The sequence below is a fragment of the Momordica charantia genome (assembly GCF_013281855.1).
Source record: "Momordica charantia cultivar OHB3-1 chromosome 7 unlocalized genomic scaffold, Mcharantia_2.0 BLBB01000007.1, whole genome shotgun sequence".
In the NCBI taxonomy this organism is placed as follows: Eukaryota; Viridiplantae; Streptophyta; class Magnoliopsida; order Cucurbitales; family Cucurbitaceae; genus Momordica; species Momordica charantia.
The window spans coordinates 8,498,909-8,503,573 of NW_028275165.1; the positions used below are offsets into that span (position 1 = coordinate 8,498,909).

The window sequence follows — 4,665 nt, forward strand, 5'->3', positions numbered from 1 at the left end:
AAAAAAATTTAATCAATCTTAAGAAAGGAAATCTTGAAAAAAAAAAGAATTTTTTTTTGGAGTATGTAAATTTCAAAACATAAAGAAAAAATAGAGGAAAAAATTAAAATTAACTAAAGGAATCTTTTAAAAATTATTTTGTATTCTCTAAAGGGTAAAGGTTACCCCTTTGTAAAAAATTCTCCTTTACACTAAATCCCTAAATCTCCCTTCACCCTTTATGCACGATTTCGACCTCCACGCTGCTAGACTAAACACACCCGGTGGAATCGAGCGCTGCTGTCGAATTAAAGGCCTCCGATGGTGGAATCGAACGCTGCCGGTTGAATCCAATGCTGGTGAGGGTCGAAGCCTTAAAAAAAGTTATGAAATTATTAACTTCCAAAGGTTGCCAAAAAAGATATTAACTTCTTTTACTAAAGGTGACTCGAAAACCTCCGGAAAATGTTCAAAAACTTTTACTCTTAATTTTTTTTGTTTTTTTATCAGTAAAAAAAAACTTTTACTTTTAATTGAAGGTTATTAAAATCCTCTTAAAAATGCATAAAACCTTTCATGGAACGCTATTAAAAATGTAGAAAAAAGTATATAATACTATATTATTATTAAAAGAAATATAATTTATTTGACTTTATTAAAAAAAGAAGATAAAATTACTTAAAGAAATATCGTTACCCTTTCTCCTCTGTCCTAAATCTCTTTACCCTCTTTCTCCATTGTGAAGAACCGCCGCCCTTTCCTCCATTGTTCAGACCATGCTGCCTGATCATCCGCCACCGCGAATGCTGCTGTATGTCGCCGCTAGTCGCCGCCGGTGAGGATCGAACGCGGCTGTTGAAGATCGACGTCGTTCAACACCGCTGAATCTCGTTGAGGGTCGAACACAGTCGCAGCCGCTTTAGTGTTAAGAGTGCCGGTGAACGCCGTCGCCGCTGGACGCCGGTGAACCCAACTTAATTACCCAATTTTCATTTTTTTGGTTACCATTTTACGTTTTCTCAGCCTGTCTCACTCGCACGACTCCCGACCCCCACGACCTAAAGCACGAACGACACCGTCCCTTTCAGCGTTCCAAGCAAAGATCGGCGGAGACTCCGGCAGCGCGAACGGCGGCGACCCCACGTTGCTGGACAGCAGTACTTTTTTCAAAGATGCACGATTCTTCTGCAATCGAACGGCAACGCCTGTACAACTCAGATCTGAACGACGGCGACCCTACAACGTGAAATCGAGGCGAGCTCCAGGAGTCGAACAGTGAGCACGATGACCAGATGTAAAAGGTGAGCACGACACAACCCATATCTGAACAGTCAAGCAAATCTTCTGTAATTTCTCCGGTCAAACATTCAGATTTCGATTCTTATATGGTGATCTTAATTGATCTCTTTCATTTGACTGATGGTTGTTTGAAAGTTGGAATGGTGTTTATGGTTATTTTGAGTAGAAGTTATATCAAATGAGATTGAGAATTATGGTGATTGATACCATGAACCCCTCTATGCAACTAGTGAAAGCTATAAATATATATATTGTATGTTGGCTGCGGTGGTCTATACTTCAGTCAAATTAAATTTTACCTACAAATATATACTCAGATGTTTTTTGTGAAGTTCTGGACTTTGAACTTTTACCTCTAACTTTTGTATTTTATTTGATTTTTCTGTCATGTTATTTTTGTGACTTCTAATGAAAAATTGTTATATATTCGGTGGAAGTTCTACTGGTGGGTTCTTGCCCCTTCTAATATGATGGTGGGTTATTGCTTCTTCTACGTTCTTTATGTGTTTAGTTATCAAAGCATGATTACTCTAGTAGTTATTGTTTAGGAATTTTCTGTCTGGCTTTTGTTGTGAGATCCTCTCTACCTCAACCAATTGTTGACCTTAAAATTGTTTCTTATGTTGGTTATTTCGAGCTATATTGTATCCTTTGGTATTACTACTCTTAAAAATTGTGTGTTTTTTTTTTTTTGGATTCCTTTGCATGCTAGATAAGGAGTTTTCTATCAGCCTTTCGGTTTCATGCAGGACCTCAGATTGTCGCTTTCAAATTGGACCAATTCCTCATTGTCAATGAACCATTTATAGAAGGAAATTCTTGCTCAATGTCATATGTTATTGAGCTCATTAGCTCAACTTTAATTGATAATAAAGTCTAAAAACTTGCATTTTGCCCCATACTTTCTATCATCTTTTTCTACTTATTCAATTATAGATTGAAAATGGTTGACGCCAACATTGAAGGTTTGGAGAGACACAATTAGCTTAGTACAAGAAGCAAATATAGATTCTATTCAAGTAACATGGGAATATGAGAATTTGTAAATTTAGTGAAAGCTTTGTTCATTTTCAGGGAAGCAAAGCTCATAAATTTGAAAGCAATGTGTTTTCTAGCACAAGCTTTGAATTTATCTGATGTTTGAGAACCTTTTACCATTTTAACTCTATGGTAAATAATGTGTCTATTCTAATCTTGAATATTTCCATGTTGAGTTCCTCTTGTGGAGTTCAACTTTTACCATTTTAACTCTATGGTAAATAGTGTGTCTATTCTAATCTTGAATAATTATATGTTGAGTTTCTATTGTGATTTTCGACTAAACTGAAATGCTCTTCCGTAATGGTTAAATTACAATCTTAGAAGTTAATTTCTTATTTTAGTTCTTGTCTTGATCCTCAACAAGAGTTTATGATCTTACAGCTCTCAAGTATTAGGGACCCTCCACTCATTTAAACTTCTCGATATAAAATGATTGTGGTGTTATCGACCTATTTTTCGATCTTCAAATTCATTATGACGATGTTCTTTTTGCAGCTAAAGAACTATCACGATGATTATAGTTTTATTTGCAGAGCAAGCAGATCCTAAGGATCCTTGCCATTACTTCAATATCAAGTTGCAATATGTGAATGCTATGAATTGTACAGTTTTAGTCTTCTACTAAATGAACATTTTTTTATAATTATATTTGACTATCGTTTCATTGTCCATGTCCATTTTGTTTGAATTGTAGATTAGATAAATTTGTGAATGAATGATTTTGATTGACACGCTTAAGTATTGTGTTTTAGAATGATTAAATCTTGTTTCTCATTATGTTAAAGATGAAGCATTAAGTTCAAATTAGTAATCATTAGCATTTGGTTTGAATGTTTGTTTCAAGAGTTAACTTATTTCTCTTAAGTCCATGTTCTAGATTTCTTGTGGAGTATGGAGAATATTAAACAACAAAAAATCAATGGAAGCAAATGATGGATTTAGAGCAATATGGAAGCTTCATACCTCCAATTCAATTGGTTGGTCTTTAGTTCAAGTGGAAAGGTCTCTTGTATTGATTTTTTTAAACAATTTTCTGCATATCTTTGTAAGTTACATGTTGAAGCTCCTTATTTTAAGAAAGCTCCTACTGATGGTGGTTTTGCTTACGTTGTTGTAGGTGGTTTTTCTTATGTGGTTGGTGGTTTATTGGCTTTCATAGGAAAGGTGTATTTTCAACTACCTTTATCTTTATATTCAATTGTCATGTGCAACAATTCTACATCACACTTTGACATCAATAGATGTAAGGTTATTTTATTAGCCAATGTTATTCACTAGTTATTGATATACAACATTTATCAATATAAATGAGATAAGACTAATTGATTTTTCTTTTCCTTGAGTGAGAACGATTTTGTCCTTCCATTTCTAAAGCTTCATTGTTGTTGTTGTTTCTGCTTGTAATATACCATAATCTTGAGTTTGTGAAGCTGAGAAGAAAATGTCTTTCCCTTTTGCTAATAGTTCACTTGATAGCTAGGACAATAATCTATATTTATAAAGAAGGTGGTAATTTCTAGCATAAGACATGCTGAAATTTTATTTTTAGTTTTTTGTTTGATTTGTGTTTGATGAATGGGTATTGAATCCTCCTAGTGAATTAGATATATTTGTATGTTTAGTTTTATTTTAGAGAGAGATGAGTGGTATATCATTTGTTTTAGGTAATTAGTAATTGCATGTTTCTTAATGACGGACATTCCATTAAGGAAGCTATGAACATTCCATGAGGGAAGCTATGAAAAATATAAATTAAAAACGAACATTCCATTAGGGAAGCTATGAAGCTACGAACATTCGTGGTGGTTCTAATACATGAAAAATAGTTTATATTGAAATGCAATTTTTCTATAGTCTACTGATTATCTCCAAGCATCTTGAGTCCTAAAATTCTTGAAGGGCTACTATGATATTGTATGTAAAAGCATAGCATTCTAATTAACCGTCAAAATGATGCCTTTCACATAATTTAATTACGCTGGACAGAAACAAGCTATGAAGGTAGTTTTCTTAGTGTTTGGCCTGAATGTTTGTTTCAAGAGCTATGTTATTTCAAGAGTTAACTTATTTCTCTGGAATACATGTTCTAGATTTTGTGGAGTAGGGAGAAAATTAAACAACAAAAAATCAATAGAAGCAAGTGATGGATTTAGAGCAATGGAAGCTTCGTATCTCTAGTTCAATTGGTTGGTATTTTAGTTCAAGTTGAAATATTTCATAGTCTTGTATTTAATTTTTCAAACAATTTGTGCTTATCTTTGTAAGTTAGATATGATTTATGGAGAGATGAGAAGACTAGTATGTGCTATATACAGTACTAAATAGACCATCAATGTACTAAAGGAT

The 4,665-nt window shown here is 33.7% G+C and overlaps 1 long non-coding RNA gene across 2 annotated transcripts; it reads left to right on the forward strand.

The window, feature by feature from the left end:
* The first annotated feature begins 625 nt into the window (after positions 1-625).
* LOC111020759 (uncharacterized) lies at positions 626-3,656 on the forward strand. Of its 2 annotated transcripts, XR_002602743.2 has the most exons (3): positions 664-1,280; positions 3,197-3,321; positions 3,437-3,656. It is a non-coding gene; the product is annotated as an uncharacterized LOC111020759 (long non-coding RNA). The 2 variants fall into 2 exon arrangements; XR_015792317.1 differs by lacking the exon at positions 3,437-3,656 and having other exon boundaries at positions 626-1,280; positions 3,197-3,425.
* Positions 3,657-4,665: the final 1,009 nt, after the last annotated feature.